Source organism: Scyliorhinus torazame, chromosome 11, assembly GCF_047496885.1.
Source record: "Scyliorhinus torazame isolate Kashiwa2021f chromosome 11, sScyTor2.1, whole genome shotgun sequence".
In the NCBI taxonomy this organism is placed as follows: domain Eukaryota; kingdom Metazoa; phylum Chordata; class Chondrichthyes; order Carcharhiniformes; family Scyliorhinidae; genus Scyliorhinus; species Scyliorhinus torazame.
In genome coordinates, this window is record NC_092717.1 from 181,326,466 (window position 1) to 181,347,046 (window position 20,581).

Genomic DNA, 20,581 nt, shown 5'->3' on the forward strand with positions numbered 1-20,581 from the left:
CGCACCTTCAGGCCCCTCACTGATCATTACCCGGCCACTGTGGTTTTCCATTCTGCTGGTGGTACAAGCTGCAGTTGCTTGGTCACGTTGAGTCGATTCGAAAAATCGCTGTGTTGAGGTAGCAGGCATAGCCAAAGCAGAATTGCTCTGCCGTTTTTCGAGTATCTTGGAGACAGAGACTGAAGTGATCCTGGGCAGCCAGAAACATGAAAACACAGCCAAGTTGGGGGAATTGTTGCAAATGTTAGAGAGCTGGATTAGCATGGTGGAGTCAGATAGATGGCCACATTCTTCACATTAATTTTCCCTTTGGGCAAAGCATCAGGCTCACCGGTCGTTTCATTGCAAGCAGTGGTGAGGCACTTTCAGATGTTTTTCATCTGCCACAACACAGTGATGCCGAATGATTTGCAGAGCTGCTGCAAGCAGGTTGTCTGCATTTCTCTCAGCGGCGGAGATGGGAATATGAAATAAGTGGAAAAGGCGAAGGATTTTTAAATAAAAATCTGCCCTCTCTGAGGATTGAACTCAGGACCTTCAGATTATGAGACTTACGCACTGCCTACTGCGCTAAGAAGGCTTCTGTTTGCTGGTATTTGTTATAACATATACTTTGTTGAGGCATCAGGGAGCCCCCATGCACAATTCGACTGCTGTTACAACATCATTTTGCAGAAAGTGAGGACAATTGGCACACGTTTGGTGCTGACCAGGGGGAATTAGCTCAAGTGGCAGAGCGCTCGCTTTGCATGTGAGAGGTAGTGGGATCGATGCCCACATTCTCCACTAGATTTTACACAAGAGACAAAACGTCACGACCATCAGTTGTTTCATTCAAACCACAGTTCACACATTTCAATGCATTTTCCTCATGCTGCTGCACAGAGAAGACCAATCATTTGGAGGGCTGCTGCAAGCAAGTTGCCTTCCTTTCTGCCAACAGCAGAGATGGCAACGTGACATCAGAGGTTGGAAATCGTTTGAACACAATGCTGCCCTGCCTGAAGATTATCCTCAGGAACTTCAAATGATGGGATTGATGTGCTGCCTACTGCGATAAGGAGGCATGCACTGAATTGCTCTGCAGACAGCATGACCATTTTTGCCATCCTTACAGTCTGCATCCTGCCAAAGTGAAAAATCTTCAGAAAACATTGAGGCAGCTTAGAGAAAAATACATCAGCATGCGATGCAGACTCAGACACGTTATCCCTTAGAACACAGGCGCAACCTGCAAGGAGAAGCTGGCGATTCACAGTGTGCCCACACCTTTGTCATTAAGATGAAGGTGAAGCCCACAAGGGCTAAAAGGGATACGCTAAACAATCCCCGTCACAAAGCAATGCATGCTGAAACAATTGAGGGAGAGAGGGAGGAAGACATTAATTGAGATAGTGTCAGAAACATTGTGCATTTAAAAGGAGGCACAACCTACTGGCTGCTCAAAGTGTACCCACAGCTTTGGCTTTAAAATGCAGATAATGGCCTCAAGGGCTAAAAGGTGAACGGTCAACATTGAACAAACACTGTGGATTTTGAGGCTTTGCCTCAATGGCTCAGTTGGTACAGCAGAAGACCCGAGGCGTTAATACACCAAAGTCAACACTAGGTCGATGCTTGAATAGCGAATACAATTTATGGGTGCACTTTGAGAAGTAAGTGTGTGATAAACTATGCTTTGGTAGAAACTGTATTGCCAAATGAATAGCTGAATTATAGCTTAACATGTTGTTGTCAAGGCAGAGGAGACATCTTTTCCTGGAGGAAGGCAGTCGACAACACGGTGGTGATGCTGCTGCAATTCCATCTGCGTGCCAGCAGGAGTTCCTTTGAGCAGCAGTGCATCCAAAAAGTAGGCACTCACCTGCAAGCAAAGGAAGATTTCTATCACTGAGGCAGGGGTGTCGACTGCTCCCTTCCACTTGTGCTGACTGCAAATTTCCCTCCCAGTTTTTCTAATACGCACCTTCAGGCCCCTCACTGATCATTACCCGGCCACTGTGGTTTTCCATTCTGCTGGTGGTACAAGCTGCAGTTGCTTGGTCACGTTGAGTCGATTCGAAAAATCGCTGTGTTGAGGTAGCAGGCATAGCCAAAGCAGAATTGCTCTGCCGTTTTTCGAGTATCTTGGAGACAGAGACTGAAGTGATCCTGGGCAGCCAGAAACATGAAAACACAGCCAAGTTGGGGGAATTGTTGCAAATGTTAGAGAGCTGGATTAGCATGGTGGAGTCAGATAGATGGCCACATTCTTCACATTAATTTTCCCTTTGGGCAAAGCATCAGGCTCACCGGTCGTTTCATTGCAAGCAGTGGTGAGGCACTTTCAGATGTTTTTCATCTGCCACAACACAGTGATGCCGAATGATTTGCAGAGCTGCTGCAAGCAGGTTGTCTGCATTTCTATCAGCGGCGGAGATGGGAATATGAAATAAGTGGAAAACGCGAAGGATTTTTTAATAAAAATCTGCCCTCTCTGAGGATTGAACTCAGGTCCTTCAGATTATGAGACTGACGCGCTGCCTACTGCGCTAAGAAGGCTTTGGTTTGTTGGTGTTTGTTATAACATATATTTTGTTGAGGCATCAGGGAGCCCCCATGCACAATTCTACTGCTGTTACAACATCATTTTGCAGAAAGTGAGGACAATTGGCACACATTTGGTGCCGACCAGGGGGAATTAGCTCAAGTTGCAGAGCGTTAGCTTTGCATGTGAGAGGTAGTGGGATCAATGCCCACAGTCTCCACTAGATTTTACACTAGAGACAAAACGTCACGACCATCAGTTGTTTCATTCAAACCACAGTTCACACATTTCAATGCATTTTCCTCATGCTGCTGCACAGAGAAGACCAATCATTTGGAGGGCTGCTGCAAGCAAGTTGCCTTCCTTTCTGCCAACAGCAGAGATGGCAACGTGACATCAGAGGTTGGAAATCGTTTGAACACAATGCTGCCCTGCCTGAAGATTATCCTCAGGAACTTCAAATGATGGGATTGATGTGCTGCCTACTGCGATAAGGAGGCATGCACGGAATTGCTCTGCAGACAGCATGACCAGTTTTGCCATCCTTACAGTCTGCATCCTGCCAAAGTGAAAAATCTTCAGAAAACATTGAGGCAGCTTAGAGAAAAATACATCAGCTTGCGATGCAGACTCAGACACGTTATCCTTTAGAACACAGGCGCAACCTGCAAGGAGAAGCTGGCGATTCACAGTGTGCCCACACCTTTGTCATTAAGATGAAGGTGAAGCCCACAAGGGCTAAAAGGGATACGCTAAACAATCCCCATCACAAAGCAATGCATGCTGAAACAATTGAGGGAGAGAGGGAGGAAGACATTAATTGAGATAGTGTCAGAAACATTGTGCATTTAAAAGGAGGCACAACCTACTGGCTGCTCAAAGTGTACCCACAGCATTGGCTTTAAAATGCAGATAACGGCCTCAAGGGCTAAAAGGTGAACGGTCAACATTGAACAAACACTGTGGATTTTGAGGCTTTGCCTCAATGGCTCAGTTGGTACAGCAGAAGACCCGAGGCGTTAATACACCAAAGTCAACGCTAGGTCGCTTCTTGAATGGCGAATACAATTTATGGGTGCACTTTTAGAAGTAAGTGTGTGATAAACAATGCTTTGGTAGAAACTGTATTGCCAAATGAATAGCTGAATTATAGCTTAACATGTTGTTGTCAAGGCAGAGGAAACATCTTTTCCTGGAGGAAGGCAGTCGACAACACGGTGGTGATGCTGCTGCAATTCCATCTGCGTGCCAGCAGGAGTTCCTTTGAGCAGCAACGCATCCAGAAAGTAGGCACTCACCTGCAAGCAAAGGAAGATTTCTATCACTGAGGCAGGGGTGTCGACTGCTCCCTTCCACTTGTGCTGACTGCAAATTTCCCTCCCAGTTTTTCTAATACGCACCTTCAGGCCCCTCACTGATCATTACCCGGCCACTGTGGTTTTCCATTCCGCTGGTGGTACAAGCTGCAGTTGCTTGGTCACGTTGAGTCGATTCGAAAAATCGCTGTGTTGAGGTAGCAGGCATAGCCAAAGCAGAATTGCTCTGCCGTTTTTCGAGTATCTTGGAGACAGAGACTGAAGTGATCCTGGGCAGCCAGAAACATGAAAACACAGCCAAGTTGGGGGAATTGTTGCAAATGTTAGAGAGCTGGATTAGCATGGTGGAGCCAGATAGATGGCCACATTCTTCACATTGATTTTCCCTTTGGGCAAAGCATCAGGCTCCCCGGTCGTTTCATTGCAAGCAGTGGTGAGGCACTTTCAGATGTTTTTCATCTGCCACAACACAGTGATGCCGAATGATTTGCAGAGCTGCTGCAAGCAGGTTGTCTGCATTTCTCTCAGCGGCGGAGATGGGAATATGAAATAAGTGGAAAAGGCGAAGGATTTTTAAATAAAAATCTGCCCTCTCTGAGGATTGAACTCAGGACCTTCAGATTATGAGACTGACGCACTGCCTACTGCGCTAAGAAGGCTTACGTTTGCTGGTGTTTGTTATAACATATACTTTGTTGAGGCATCAGGGAGCCCCCATGCACAATTCGACTGCTGTTACAACATCATTGTGCAGAAAGTGAGGACAATTGGCACACGTTTGGTGCCGACCAGGGGGAATTAGCTCAAGTGGCAGTGCGCTCGCTTCGCATGTGAGAGGTAGTGGGATCGATGCCCACATTCTCCACTAGATTTTACACAAGATACAAAACGTCACGACCATCAGTTGTTTCATTCAAACCACAGTTCACACATTTCAATGCATTTTCCTCATGCTGCTGCACAGAGAAGACCAATCATTTGGAGGGCTGCTGCAAGCAAGTTGCCTTCCTTTCTGCCAACAGCAGAGATGGCAACGTGACATCAGAGGTTGGAAATCGTTTGAACACAATGCTGCCCTCCCTGAAGATTATCCTCAGGAACTACAAATGATGGGATTGATGTGCTGCCTACTGCGATAAGGAGGCATGCACTGAATTGCTCTGCAGACAGCATGACCAGTTTTGCCATCCTTACAGTCTGCATCCTGCCAAAGTGAAAAATCTTCAGAAAACATTGAGGCAGCTTAGAGAAAAATACATCAGCTTGCGATGCAGACTCAGACACGTTATCCTTTAGAACACAGGCGCAACCTGCAAGGAGAAGCTGGCGATTCACAGTGTGCCCACACCTTTGTCATTCAGATGAAGGTGAAGCCCACAAGGGCTAAAAGGGATACGCTAAACAATCCCCGTCACAAAGCAATGCATGCTGAAACAATTGAGGGAGAGAGGGAGGAAGGCATTAATTGAGATAGTGTCAGAAACATTGTGCATTTAAAAGGAGGCACAACCTACTGGCTGCTCAAAGTGTACCCACAGCTTTGGCTTTAAAATGCAGATAATGGCCTCAAGGGCTAAAAGGTGAACGGTCAACATTGAACAAACACTGTGGATTTTGAGGCTTTGCCTCAATGGCTCAGTTGGTACAGCAGAAGACCCGAGGCGTTAATACACCAAAGTCAACGCTAGGTCGCTTCTTGAATGGCGAATACAATTTATGGGTGCACTTTTAGAAGTAAGTGCGTGATAAACAATGCTTTGGTAGAAACTGTATTGCCAAATGAATAGCTGAATTATAGCTTAACATGTTGTTGTCAAGGCAGAGGAAACATCTTTTCCTGGAGGAAGGCAGTCGACAACACGGTGGTGATGCTGCTGCAATTCCATCTGCGTGCCAGCAGGAGTTCCTTTGAGCAGCAATGCATCCAAAAAGTAGGCACTCACCTGCAAGCAAAGGAAGATTTCTATCACTGAGGCAGGGGTGTCGACTGCTCCCTTCCACTTGTGCTGACTGCAAACTTCCCTCCCTGTTTTTCCAATACGAACCTTCAGGCCCCTCACTGATCATTACCCGGCCACTGTGGTTTTCCATTCCGCTGGTGGTACAAGCTGCAGTTGCTTGGTCACGTTGAGTCGATTCGAAAAATCGCTGTGTTGAGGTAGCAGGCATAGCCAAAGCAGAATTGCTCTGCCGTTTTTCGAGTATCTTGGAGACAGTGACTGAAGTGATCCTGGGCAGCCAGAAACATGAAAACACAGCCAAGTTGGGGGAATTGTTGCAAATGTTAGAGAGCTGGATTAGCATGGTGGAGTCAGATAGATGGCCACATTCTTCACATTGATTTTCCCTTTGGGCAAAGCATCAGGCTCCCCCGTCGTTTCATTGCAAGCAGTGGTGAGGCACTTTCAGATGTTTTTCATCTGCCACAACACAGTGATGCCGAATGATTTGCAGAGCTGCTGCAAGCAGGTTGTCTGCATTTCTATCAGCGGCGGAGATAGGAATATGAAATAAGTGGAAAACGCGAAGGATTTTTTAATAAAAATCTGCCCTCTCTGAGGATTGAACTCAGGACCTTCAGATTATGAGACTGACACGCTGCCTTCTGCGCTAAGAAGGCTTCCGTTTGTTGGTGTTTGTTATAACATATACTTTGTTGAGGCATCAGGGAGCCCCCATGCACAATTGGACTGTTGTTACAACATCATTTTGCAGAAAGTGAGGACAATTGGCACACATTTGGTGCCGACCAGGGGGAATTAGCTCAAGTGGCAGAGCGCTCGCTTCGCAGGTGAGAGGTAGTGGGATCGATGCCCACATTCTCCACTAGATTTTACACAAGAGACAAAACGTCACGACCATCAGTTGTTTCATTCAAACCACAGTTCACACATTTCAATGCATTTTCCTCATGCTGCTTCACAGAGAAGACCAATCATTTGGAGGGCTGCTGCAAGCAAGTTGCCTTCCTTTCTGCCAACAGCAGAGATGGCAACGTGACATCAGAGGTTGGAAATCGTTTGAACACAATGCTGCCCTGCCTGAAGATTATCCTCAGGAACTTCAAATGATGGGATTGATGTGCTGCCTACTGCGATAAGGAGGCATGCACTGAATTGCTCTGCAGACAGCATGACCAGTTTTGCCATCCTTACAGTCTGCATCCTGCCAAAGTGAAAAATCTTCAGAAAACATTGAGGCAGCTTAGAGAAAAATACATCAGCTTGCGATGCAGACTCAGACACGTTATCCTTTAGAACACAGGCGCAACCTGCAAGGAGAAGCTGGCGATTCACAGTGTGCCCACACCTTTGTCATTAAGATGAAGGTGAAGCCCACAAGGGCTAAAAGGGATACGCTAAACAATCCCCGTCACAAAGCAATGCATGCTGAAACAATTGAGGGAGAGAGGGAGGAAGACATTAATTGAGATAGTGTCAGAAACATTGTGCATTTAAAAGGAGGCACAACCTACTGGCTGCTCAAAGTGTACCCACAGCTTTGGCTTTAAAATGCAGATAATGGCCTCAAGGGCTAAAAGGTCAACGGTCAACATGGAACAAACACTGTGGATTTTGAGGCTTTGCCTCAATGGCTCAGTTGGTACAGCAGAAGACCCGAGGCGTTAATACACCAAAGTCAACGCTAGGTCGCTTCTTGAATGGCGAATACAATTTATGGGTGCACTTTTAGAAGTAAGTGCGTGATAAACAATGCTTTGGTAGAAACTGTATTGCCAAATGAATAGCTGAATTATAGCTTAACATGTTGTTGTCAAGGCAGAGGAAACATCTTTTCCTGGAGGAAGGCAGTCGACAACACAGTGGTGATGCTGCTGCAATTCCATCTGCGTGCCAGCAGGAGTTCCTTTGAGCAGCAATGCATCCAAAAAGTACGCACTCACCTGCAAGCAAAGGAAGATTTCTATCACTGAGGCAGGGGTGTCGACTGCTCCCTTCCACTTGTGCTGACTGCAAATTTCCCTCCCTGTTTTTCCAATACGAACCTTCAGGCCCCTCACTGATCATTACCCGGCCACTGTGGTTTTCCATTCCGCTGGTGGTACAAGCTGCAGTTGCTTGGTCACGTTGAGTCGATTCGAAAAATCGCTGTGTTGAGGTAGCAGGCATAGCCAAAGCAGAATTGCTCTGCCGTTTTTCGAGTATCTTGGAGACAGTGACTGAAGTGATCCTGGGCAGCCAGAAACATGAAAACACAGCCAAGTTGGGGGAATTGTTGCAAATGTTAGAGAGCTGGATTAGCATGGTGGAGCCAGATAGATGGCCACATTCTTCACATTGATTTTCCCTTTGGGCAAAGCATCAGGCTCCCCCGTCGTTTCATTGCAAGCAGTGGTGAGGCACTTTCAGATGTTTTTCATCTGCCACAACACAGTGATGCCGAATGATTTGCAGAGCTGCTGCAAGCAGGTTGTCTGCATTTCTATCAGCGGCGGAGATGGGAATATGAAATAAGTGGAAAACGCGAAGGATTTTTTAATAAAAATCTGCCCTCTCTGAGGATTGAACTCAGGACCTTCAGATTATGAGACTGACACGCTGCCTTCTGCGCTAAGAAGGCTTCCGTTTGTTGGTGTTTGTTATAACATATACTTTGTTGAGGCATCAGGGAGCCCCTATGCACAATTCTACTGCTGTTACAACATCATTTTCCAGAAAGTTAGGACAGTTGGCACACGTTTGGTGCCGACCAGGGGGAATTAGCTCAAGTGGCAGAGCGCTCGCTTTGCATGTGAGAGGTAGTGGGATCAATGCCCACATTCTCCGCGAGATTTTACTCAAGAGACAAAACGTCACGACCACCAGTTGTTTCATTCAAACCACAGTTCACACATTTAAATGCATTTTCCTCATGCTGCTGCACAGAGAAGACCAATCATTTGGAGGGCTGCTGCAAGCAAGTTGCCTTCCTTTCTGCCAACAGCAGAGATGGCAACGTGACATCAGAGGTTGGAAATCGTTTGAACACAATGCTGCCCTGCCTGAAGATTATCCTCAGGAACTTCAAATGATGGGATTGATGTGCTGCCTACTGCGATAAGGAGGCATGCACTGAATTGCTCTGCAGACAGCATGACCAGTTTTGCCATCCTTACAGTCTGCATCCTGCCAAAGTGAAAAATCTTCAGAAAACATTGAGGCAGCTTAGAGAAAAATACATCAGCTTGCGATGCAGACTCAGACACGTTATCCCTTAGAACACAGGCGCAACCTGCAAGGAGAAGCTGGCGATTCACAGTGTGCCCACACCTTTGTCATTAAGATGAAGGTGAAGCCCACAAGGGCTAAAAGAGATACGCTAAACAATCCCCGTCACAAAGCAATGCATGCTGAAACAATTGAGGGAGAGAGGGAGGAAGACATTAATTGAGATAGTGTCAGAAACATTGTGCATTTAAAAGGAGGCACAACCTACTGGCTGCTCAAAGTGTACCCACAGCTTTGGCTTTAAAATGCAGATAAAGGCCTCAAGGGCTAAAAGGTGAACGGTCAACATTGAACAAACACTGTGGATTTTGAGGCTTTGCCTCAATGGCTCAGTTGGTACAGCAGAAGACCGGAGGCGTTAATACACCAAAGTCAACGCTAGCTTGCTGCTTGAATAGCGAATACAATTTATGGGTGCACTTTGAGAAGTAAGTGTGTGATAAACTATGCTTTGGTAGAAACTGTATTGCCAAATGAATAGCTGAATTATAGCTTAACATGTTGTTGTCAAGGCAGAGGAAACATCTTTTCCTGGAGGAAGGCAGTCGACAACACGGTGGTGATGCTGCTGCAATTCCATCTGCGTGCCAGCAGGAGTTCCTTTGAGCAGCAGTGCATCCAAAAAGTAGGCACTCACCTGCAAGCAAAGGAAGATTTCTATCACTGAGGCAGGGGTGTCGACTGCTCCCTTCCACTTGTGCTGACTGCAAATTTCCCTCCCAGTTTTTCTAATACGCACCTTCAGGCCCATCACTGATCATTACCCGGCCACTGTGGTTTTCCATTCTGCTGGTGGTACAAGCGGCAGTTGCTTGGTCACGTTGAGTCGATTCGAAAAATCGCTGTGTTGAGGTAGCAGGCATAGCCAAAGCAGAATTGCTCTGCCGTTTTTCGAGTATCTTGGAGACAGAGACTGAAGTGATCCTGGGCAGCCAGAAACATGAAAACACAGCCAAGTTGGGGGAATTGTTGCAAATGTTAGAGAGCTGGATTAGCATGGTGGAGCCAGATAGATGGCCACATTCTTCACATTGATTTTCCCTTTGGGCAAAGCATCAGGCTCCCCGGTCGTTTCATTGCAAGCAGTGGTGAGGCACTTTCAGATGTTTTGCATCTGCCACAACACAGTGATGCCGAATGATTTGCAGAGCTGCTGCAAGCAGGTTGTCTGCATTTCTATCAGCGGCGGAGATGGGAATATGAAATAAGTGGAAAAGGCGAAGGATTTTTTAATAAAAATCTGCCCTCTCTGAGGATTGAACTCAGGACCATAAGATTATAAGACTGACACGCTGCCTTCTGCTCTAAGAAGGCTTCCGTTTGTTGGTGTTTGTTATAACATATACTTTGTTGAGGCATCAGGGAGCCCCGATGCACAATTCTACTGCTGTTACAACATCATTTTGCAGAAAGTTAGGACAATTGGCACACGTTTGGTGCCGACCAGGGGGAATTAGCTCAAGTGGCAGAGCGCTCGCTTTGCATGTGAGAGGTAGTGGGATCAATGCCCACATTCTCCGCGAGAATTTACTCAAGAGACAAAACGTCACGACCACCAGTTGTTTCATTCAAACCACAGTTCACACATTTAAATGCATTTTCCTCATGCTGCTGCACAGAGAAGACCAATCATTTGGAGGGCTGCTGCAAGCAAGTTGCCTTCCTTTCTGCCAACAGCAGAGATGGCAACGTGACATCAGAGGTTGGAAATCGTTTGAACACAATGCTGCCCTCCCTGAAGATTATCCTCAGGAACTTCAAATGATGGGATTGATGTGCTGCCTACTGCGATAAGGAGGCATGCACTGAATTGCTCTGCAGACAGCATGACCAGTTTTGCCATCCTTACAGTCTGCATCCTGCCAAAGTGAAAAATCTTCAGAAAACATTGAGGCAGCTTAGAGAAAAATACATCAGCTTGCGATGCAGACTCAGACACGTTATCCCTTAGAACACAGGCGCAACCTGCAAGGAGAAGCTGGCGATTCACAGTGTGCCCACACCTTTGTCATTAAGATGAAGGTGAAGCCCACAAGGGCTAACAGGGATACGCTAAACAATCCAAGTCACAAAGCAATGCATGCTGAAACAATTGAGGAAGAGAGGGAGGAAGACATTAATTGAGATAGTGTCAGAAACATTGTGCATTTATAAGGAGGCCCAACCTACTGGCTGCTCAAAGTGTACCCACAGCTTTGGCTTTAAAATGCAGATAATGGCCTCAAGGGCTAAAAGGTGAACGGTCAACATTGAACAAACACTGTGGATTTTGAGGCTTTGCCTCAATGGCTCAGTTGGTACAGCAGAAGACCGGAGGCGTTAATACACCAAAGTCAACGCTAGCTTGCTGCTTGAATAGCGAATACAATTTATGGGTGCACTTTGAGAAGTAAGTGTGTGATAAACTATGCTTTGGTAGAAACTGTATTGCCAAATGAATAGCTGAATTATAGCTTAACATGTTGTTGTCAAGGCAGAGGAAACATCTTTTCCTGGAGGAAGGCAGTCGACAACACGGTGGTGATGCTGCTGAAATTCCATCTGCGTGCCAGCAGGAGTTCCTTTGAGCAGCAGTGCATCCAAAAAGTAGGCACTCACCTGCAAGCAAAGGAAGATTTCTATCACTGAGGCAGGGGTGTCGACTGCTCCCTTCCACTTGTGCTGACTGCAAATTTCCCTCCCAGTTTTTCTAATACGCACCTTCAGGCCCCTCACTCATCATTACCCGGCCACTGTGGTTTTCCATTCTGCTGGTGGTACAAGCTGCAGTTGCTTGGTCACGTTGAGTCAATTCGAAAAATCGCTGTGTTGAGGTAGCAGGCATAGCCAAAACAGAATTGCTCTGCCGTTTTTCGAGTATCTTGGAGACAGAGACTGAAGTGATCCTGGGCAGCCAGAAACATGAAAACACAGCCAAGTTGGGGGAATTGTTGCAAATGTTAGAGAGCTGGATTAGCATGGTGGAGTCAGATAGATGGCCACATTCTTCACATTAATTTTCCCTTTGGGCAAAGCATCAGGCTCACCGGTCGTTTCATTGCAAGCAGTGGTGAGGCACTTTCAGATGTTTTTCATCTGCCACAACACAGTGATGCCGAATGATTTGCAGAGCTGCTGCAAGCAGGTTGTCTGCATTTCTATCAGCGGTGGAGATGGGAATATGAAATAAGTGGAAAAGGCGAAGGATTTTTTAATAAAAATCTGCCCTCTCTGAGGATTGAACTCAGGACCTTCAGATTATGAGACTGACGCGCTGCCTACTGCGTTAAGAAGGCTTCTGTTTGCTGGTGTTTGTCATAACATATACTTTGTTGAGGCATCTGGGAGCACCCATGCACAATTCTACTGCTGTCACAACATCATTTTCCAGAAAGTGAGGACAATTGGCACACATTTGGTGCCGACCAGGGGGAATTAGCTCAAGTGGCAGAGCGCTAGCTTTGCATGTGGGAGGTAGTGGGATCGGTGCCCACATTCTCCACTAGATTTTACACAAGAGACAAAACGTCACGACCATCAGTTGTTTCATTCAAACCACAGTTCACACATTTCAATGCATTTTCCTCATGCTGCTTCACAGAGAAGACCAATCATTTGGAGGGCTGCTGCAAGCAAGTTGCCTTCCTTTCTGCCAACAGCAGAGATGGCAACGTGACATCAGAGGTTGGAAATCGTTTGAACACAATGCTGCCCTCCCTGAAGATTATCCTCAGGAACATCAAATGATGGGATTGATGTGCTGCCTACTGCGATAAGGAGGCATGCACTGAATTGCTCTGCAGACAGCATGACCATGTTTTGACATCCTTACAGTCTGCATCCTGCCAAAGTGAAAAATCTTCAGAAAACATTGAGGCAGCTTAGAGAAAAATACATCAGCTTGCGATGCAGACTCAGCCACGTTATCCCTTAGAACACAGGCGCAACCTGCAAGGAGAAGCTGGCCATTCACAGTGTGCCCACACCTTTGTCATTAAGATGAAGGTGAAGCCCACAAGGGCTAAAAGGGATACGCTAAACAATCCCCGTCACAAAGCAATGCATGCTGAAACAATTGAGGGAGAGAGGGAGGAAGACATTAATTGAGATAGTGTCAGAAACATTGTGCATTTAAAAGGAGGCACAACCTACTGGCTGCTCAAAGTGTACCCACAGCTTTGGCTTTAAAATGCAGATAATGGCCTCAAGGGCTAAAAGGTGAACGGTCAACATTGAACAAACACTGTGGATTTTGAGGCTTTGCCTCAATGGCTCAGTTGGTACAGCAGAAGACCCGAGGCGTTAATACACCAAAGTCAACGCTAGGTCGCTTCTTGAATGGCGAATACAATTTATGGGTGCACTTTTAGAAGTAAGTGTGTGATAAACAATGCTTTGGTAGAAACTGTATTGCCAAATGAATAGCTGAATTATAGCTTAACATGTTGTTGTCAAGGCAGAGGAAACATCTTTTCCTGGAGGAAGGCAGTCGACAACACGATGGTGATGCTGCTGCAATTCCATCTACGTGCCAGCAGGAGTTCCTTTGAGCAGCAGTGCATCCAAAAAGTAGGCACTCACCTGCAAGCAAAGGAAGATTTCTATCACTGAGGCAGGGGTGTCGACTGCTCCCTTCCACTTGTGCTGACAGCAAATTTCCCTCCCTGTTTTTCTAATACGCACCTTCAGGCCCCTCACTGATCATTACCCGGCCACTGTGGTTTTCCATTCTGCTGGTGGTACAAGCTGCAGTTGCTTGGTCACGTTGAGTCGATTCGAAAAATCACTGTGTTGAGGTAGCAGGCACAGCCAAAGCAGAATTGCTCTGCCGTTTTTCGAGTATCTTGGAGACAGAGACTGAAGTGATCCTGGGCAGCCAGAAACATGAAAACACTGCCAAGTTGGGGGAAGTGTTGCAAATGTTAGAGAGCTGGATTAGCATGCTGGAGTCAGATAGATGGCCACATTCTTCACATTAATTTTCCCTTTGGGCAAAGCATCAGGCTCACCGATCGTTTCATTGCAAGCAGTGGTGAGGCACTTTCAGATGTTTTTCATCTGCCACAACACAGTGATGCCGAATGATTTGCAGAGCTGCTGCAAGCAGGTTGTCTGCATTTCTATCAGCGGCGGAGATGGGAATATGAAATAAGTGGAAAACACGAAGGATTTTTTAATAAAAATCTGCCCTCTCTGAGGATTGAATTCAGGACCTTCAGATTATGAGACTGACACGCTGCCTACTGCACTAAGAAGGCTTCCATTCATTGGTGTTTGTTATAACATATTCTTTGTTGAGGCATCAGGGAGCCCCCATGCACAATTCTACTGCTGTTACAACATCATTTTCCAGAAAGTGAGGACAATTGGCACACATTTGGTGCCGACCAGGGGGAATTAGCTCAAGTGGCAGAGCGCTCGCTTTGCATGTGAGAGGTAGTGGGATCGGTGCCCACATTCTCCACTAGATTTTACTCAAGAGACAAAACGTCACGATCACCAGTTGTTTCATTCAAACCACAGTTCACACATTTCAATGCATTTTCCTCATGCTGCTGCACAGAGAAGACCAATCATTTGGAGGGCTGCTGCAAGCAAGTTGCCTTCCTTTCTGCCAACAGCAGAGATGGCAACGTGACATCAGAGGTTGGAAATCGTTTGAACACAATCCAGCCCTCCCTGAAGATTATCCTCAGGAACTTCAAATGATGGGATTGATGTGCTGCCTACTGCGATAAGGAGGCATGCACTGAATTGCTCTGCAGCCAGCATGACCAGTTTTGCCATCCTTACAGTCTGCATCCTGCCAAAGTGAAAAATCTTCAGAAAACATTGAGGCAGCTTAGAGAAAAATACATCAGCTTGCGATGCAGACTCAGACACGTTATCCCTTAGAACACAGGCGCAACCTGCAAGGAGAAGCTGGCGATTCACAGGGTGCCCACACCTTTGTCATTAAGATGAAGGTGAAGCCCACAAGGGCTAAAAGGGATACGGTAAACAATCCCCGTCACAAACCAATGCATGCTGAAACTATTGAGGGAAAGAGGGAGGAAGACATTAATTGAGATAGTGTCAGAAACATTGTGCATTTAAAAGGAGGCCCAACCTACTGGCTGCTCAAAGTGTACCCACAGCTTTGGCTTTAAAATGCAGATAATGGCCTCAAGGGCTAAAAGGTGAACGGTCAACATTGAACAAACACTGTGGATTTTGAGGCTTTGCCTCAATGGCTCCGTTGGCACAGCAGAAGACCCGAGGCGTTAATACACCAAAGTCAACGCTAGGTCGCTGCTTGAATGGCGAATACAATTTATGGGTGCACTTTTAGAAGTAAGTGCGTGATAAACAATGCTTTGGTAGAAACTGTATTGCCAAATGAATAGCTGAATTATAGCTTAACATGTTGTTGTCAAGGCAGAGGAAACATCTTTTCCTGGAGGAAGGCAGTCTACGACACGGTGGTGATGCTGCTGCAATTCCATCTGCGTGCCAGCAGGAGTTCCTTTGAGCAGCAATGCATCTAAAATGTAGGCACTCACTTGCAAGCAAAGGAAGATTTCTGTCACTGAGACATGGGTGTCGACTGCTCCCTTCCACTTGTGCTGACTGCAAATTTACCTCCCAGTTTTCCTAATATGCACCTTCAGGCCCCTCACTGATCATTACCCGGCCACTGTGGTTTTCCATTCTGCTGGTGGTACAAGCTGCAGTTGCTTGGTCACGTGGAGTCGATTTGAAAAATCGCAGTGTTGAGGTAGCAGGCATAGCCAAAGCAGAATTGCTCTGCCGTTTTTCGAGGATCTTGGAGACAGAAACTGAAGTGATCCTGGGCAGCCAGAAACATGAAAACACAGCCAAGTTGGGGGAATTGTTGCAAATGTTAGAGAGCTGGATTAGCATGGTGGAGTCAGATAGATGGCCACATTCTTCACATTGATTTTCCCTTTGGGCAAAGCATCTGGCTCACCGGTCGGTTCATTGCAAGCAGTGGTGAGGCACTTTCAGATGTTTTTCATCTGCCACAACACAGTGATGCCGAATGATTTGCAGAGCTGCTGCAAGCAGGTTGTCTGCATTTCTATCAGCGGCGGAGATCGGAATATGAAATAAGTCGCTAAGTCGAAGGAATTTTTAATAAAAATCTGCCCTCTCTGAGGATTGAACTCAGGACCTTCAGATTATGAGACTGACACGCTGCCTACTGCGCTAAGAAGGCTTCCGTCTGTTTGTGTTTGTTTTAACATATACTTTGTTGAGGCATCAGGGAGCCCCCATTCACAATTCTACTGCTGTTACAACATCATTTTGCAGAAAGTGAGGACAATTGGCACACATTTGGTGCCGACCAGGGAGAATTAGCTCAAGTGGCAGAGCGCTAGCTTTGCATGTGAGAGGCAGTGGGATCGATGCCCACATTCTCCACTAGATTTCACTCAAGAGACAAAACGTCACGACCACCAGTTGTTTCATTCAAACCACAGCTCATGCATTTTCCTCATGCTGCTGCACAGAGAAGACCAATCATTTGGAGGGCTGCTGCAAGCAAGTTGCCTTCCTTTCTGCCAACAGCAGAGATGGCAACGTGACATCAGAGGTTGGAAATCGTTTGAACACAATGCTGCCCTCCCTGAAGATTATCCTCAGGAACTTCAAATGATGGGATTGATGTGCTGCCTACTGCGATAAGGAGGCATGCACTGAATTGCTCTGCAGACAGCATGACCAGTTTTGCCATCCTTACAGTCTGCATCCTGCCAAAGTGAAAAATCTTCAGAAAACATTGAGGCAGCTTAGAGAAAAATACATCAGCTTGCGATGCAGACTCAGACACGTTATCCCTTAGAACACAGGCGCAACCTGCAAGGAGAAGCTGGCGATTCACAGTGTGCCCACACCTTTGTCATTAAGGTGAAGGTGAAGCCCACAAGGGCTAAAAGGGATACGCTAAACAATCCCCGTCACAAAGCAATGCATGCTGAAACAATTGAGGGAGAGAGGGAGGAAGACATTAATTGAGATAGTGTCAGAAACATTGTGCATTTAAAAGGAGGCCCAACCTACTGGCTGCTCAAAGTGTACCCACAGCTTTGGCTTTGAAATGCAGATAACGGCCTCAAGGGCTAAAAGGTGAACGGTCAACATTGAACAAACACTGTGGATTTTGAGGCTTTGCCTCAATGGCTCCGTTGGCACAGCAGAAGACCCGAGGCGTTAATACACCAAAGTCAACGCTAGGTCGCTGCTTGAATGGCGAATACGATTTATGGGTGCACTTTTAGAAGTAAGTGTGTGGTAAACTATGCTTTGGTAGAAACTGTATTGCCAAATGAATAGCTGAATTATAGCTTAACATGTTGTTGTCAAGGCAGAGGAAACATCTTTTCCTGGAGGAAGGCAGTCGACGACACTGTGGTGATGCTGCTGCAATTCCATCTGCGTGCCAGCAGGAGTTCCTTTGAGCAGCAATGCATCCAAAAATAGGCACTCACCTGCAAGCAAAGGAAGATTTCTATCACTGAGGCAGGGGTGTCGACTGCTCCCTTCCACTTGTGCTGACTGCAAATTTCCCTCCCAGTTTTTCTAATATGCACCTTCAGGCCCCTCACTGATCATTACCCGGCCACTGTGGTTTTCCATTCTGCTGGTGGTACGAGCTGCGGTTGCTTGGTCACGTTGAGGCGATCCGAAAAATCGCTGTGTTGAGGCAGCAAGCATAGCCAAAGCAGAATTGCTCTGCTGTTTTTCGAGTATCTTGGAGACAGAGACTAAAGTGATCCTTGGCAGCCAGAAACATGAAAACACAGCCAAGTTGGGGGAATTGTTGCAGATGTTAGAGAGCTGGATTAGCATGGTGGAGTCAGATAGATGGCCACTTTCTTCACATTGATTTTCCCTTTGGGCAAAGCATCAGGCTCACCGGTCGTTTCATTGCAAGCAATGGTGAGGCACTTTCAAATGTTTTTCATCTGCCACAACACAGTGATGCCGAATGATTTGCAGAGCTGCTGCAAGCAGGTTGTCTGCATTTCTATCAGCGGCGGAGATGGGAATATGAAATAAGTGGAAAAGGCGAAGGAATTTTTTAAAAAAATGTCAGAAACATTGTGCATTTAGAAGGAGGCCCAACCTACTGGCTGCTCAAAGTGTACCCACAGCTTTGGCTTTAAAATGCAAATAACGGCCTCAAGGGCTAAAAGGTGAACGGTCAACATTATAAGACCATAAGACCATAAGACATAGGAGTGGAAGTAAGGCCATTCGGCCCATCGAGTCCACTCCACCATTCAATCATGGCTGATTTCAACTCCATTTACCCGCTCTCTCTCCATAGCCCTTAATTCCTCGAGAAATCAATAATTTATCAACTTCTGTCTTGAAGACACTCAACGTCCCGACTTCCGTGTGCGGCGATGACCAGCTAAGTCGCACGTTTCGGCAGCTCCCGGTGGAAAGGACTTTTGGGCTCTTGATAGGAGCCCCAACGGCAATTTTAACGACTAAAAACACTGTGCGGTAAACCAGAAGGGAATCCCCCCTGGACACGGATGGAAAAAGGAGAGCAAAGTGGCCGGATTGCGGTGGATCCTCTAGAGCAGCGGCCAGGAAGGCAGGCTCAAAGCAAGATGGCGTCGGAAGGAGGCAGTTTAATATGGGACCCTGACCAACAAGAGTTCCTGCGGCGCTGCGTGGAAGAACTGAAAAAGGAGATGAGGAATGAGATGTTGGCCCCGATATTACAGGCGGTTGAAGGGCTAAAGGAGGAGCAAAAGACCCAGGAGCAGGTGTTCGAGAGCTGGATTAGCATGGTGAAGGCAAAGGCTGCTGAGAATGAGGACGACATACAGGGCCTGGTATTGAAGACAGAGATGCACGAGGCACAACACAAAAGGTGTGTGGAAAGGCTGGAGGTGCTGGAGAATAATGCGGGGAGGAAGAATTTAAGGATTCTTTGTCTTCCCGAAGGTGCAGAAGGGGCGGACGTCGGGGCATATGTGAGCACGATGCTGCACTCATTAATGGGATCGGAGGCCCCGACGGGCCCGTTGGAGGTGGAGGGAGCCTATCGAGTTATGGCGCGAAGACCGAGGGCTGGAGAAATTCCTCGAGCCATAGTGGTGAGATTTCTCCGATATAAGGACAGGGAGATGGTCCTCAGATGGACAAAGAAAACTCGGAGCAGTAGGTGGGAGAACGCGGTGATCCGCGTATATCAAGATTGGAGTGCGGAGGTGGCGAGAAGGAGGGCAAGCTTTAATCGGGCCAAGGCGGTGCTGCACAAAAGGATGGTTAAATTTGGAATGCTGCAGCCGGCAAGACTGTGGGTCACACATCAAGGGAAACACCACTACTTTGAAACGGCAGATGAGGCGTGGACATTTATTGTCGAGGAGAAACTGGAATAAGCGGGCTAGAAAAAGAACGTTTGGGACAAAGTGGTGGGGCGAATATGTGGGGTGAAGAGTGTAGAGGGTTCCATCTCTGCTACTCCACTACTGGGCCGATATCTGGGGTTTGAGTATCTGTGTGTGTCTCTCTCCAGCTGGCACTGAAACTTCAGAGGCCAGGGGATGCCGCACTGGGACACCTCCGCGGGAGAGAGCACTGAATCAAGCCTGTCGTTTATCCCTAACCGGAAGCCTGAGGCTTATATCACACAGATATCCAGACCCCCACCAATGCCCAGGTGATTCTCTCTCTTGCCGGTGGTACAACACCCACCCGGTTCCTACTTCGCTGGAGTAGCTTTCCCAAGAGAGAGAATAGGACACTGCTGTTTATTACCTAACCAGCAGCCTGTCCTGAGTGAACGGGTTCAAATCGTTCAAGATGACCCTAGATTCTCGACCCCGGAATTAAGGTGAGGAATATCTTAACAATGACTTGGTCAGAGATCGCTGGTGAGAGATTGAAGAATTGAAACGATTCCAATTATCAGCAAATCAAGGTTTATTGCAAAACCCAGGTCAAAATCATCAAACAGAAGAAATTATAATAAAATCTTAAACTCTAACACAAACTAAGTCTATTCAGGAAGTACTATAATGGACACAACGTAAAATCTTATTGTTACACAATTTTAGCAATGACATGGAACACAAATCAAGCCCCTGCCCCAAAGCCTCAACCACTATCAAGGTCAAGGGAGTTTCGCAAGCTGCTGCAGGGTACTTACGGTCACAGGCTGCAGGAGGTCAAGTTGAAGGTGGAGAGGTCAAGCCAACAGACCCTCAATCGAAACACAGCCCCTTTTATATCCGTTTTACCTGGCTTTTTCCTGTGTTCGGCCAGCCCCTTTTGCATTGAATCCATAAGGTTTAAAGTTCCCGCTGGTCCTGCCCCCTTTGAGCCGGTCAGACCTGTCAAGATGGGAGTACCTCCCCTAGGTCCGCCTCCAGTCTGCTTTTTGAGATAATGAGGTTGAGCTCCCTTGTGAAGATTTTCAAAGTCTTCCATCTGCTCCGGAGATCGCTGCTATGTTGATGGGGTGTTGATTGGATTCTGCTCTGGTGGAGGCCAAGTCATTTACA

The 20,581-nt window shown here is 46.8% G+C and overlaps 8 non-coding genes across 8 annotated transcripts; all 8 read right to left on the reverse strand.

The window, feature by feature from the left end:
* Positions 1–507: 507 nt before the first annotated feature.
* On the reverse strand, positions 508–580 carry trnam-cau (transfer RNA methionine (anticodon CAU)). Its single transcript has one exon. It is a non-coding gene; the product is annotated as a tRNA-Met (tRNA).
* A 1,888-nt stretch (positions 581–2,468) lies between these two features.
* Positions 2,469–2,541, reverse strand: trnam-cau (transfer RNA methionine (anticodon CAU)). The gene has a single exon. It is a non-coding gene; the product is annotated as a tRNA-Met (tRNA).
* Positions 2,542–4,429: 1,888 nt separating this feature from the next.
* Positions 4,430–4,502, reverse strand: trnam-cau (transfer RNA methionine (anticodon CAU)). The gene has a single exon. It is a non-coding gene; the product is annotated as a tRNA-Met (tRNA).
* Positions 4,503–6,390: 1,888 nt separating this feature from the next.
* On the reverse strand, positions 6,391–6,463 carry trnam-cau (transfer RNA methionine (anticodon CAU)). Its single transcript has one exon. It is a non-coding gene; the product is annotated as a tRNA-Met (tRNA).
* A 1,888-nt stretch (positions 6,464–8,351) lies between these two features.
* On the reverse strand, positions 8,352–8,424 carry trnam-cau (transfer RNA methionine (anticodon CAU)). The gene has a single exon. It is a non-coding gene; the product is annotated as a tRNA-Met (tRNA).
* Positions 8,425–12,273: 3,849 nt separating this feature from the next.
* trnam-cau (transfer RNA methionine (anticodon CAU)) lies at positions 12,274–12,346 on the reverse strand. Its single transcript has one exon. It is a non-coding gene; the product is annotated as a tRNA-Met (tRNA).
* A 1,889-nt stretch (positions 12,347–14,235) lies between these two features.
* On the reverse strand, positions 14,236–14,308 carry trnam-cau (transfer RNA methionine (anticodon CAU)). Its single transcript has one exon. It is a non-coding gene; the product is annotated as a tRNA-Met (tRNA).
* A 1,888-nt stretch (positions 14,309–16,196) lies between these two features.
* Positions 16,197–16,269, reverse strand: trnam-cau (transfer RNA methionine (anticodon CAU)). Its single transcript has one exon. It is a non-coding gene; the product is annotated as a tRNA-Met (tRNA).
* Positions 16,270–20,581: the final 4,312 nt, after the last annotated feature.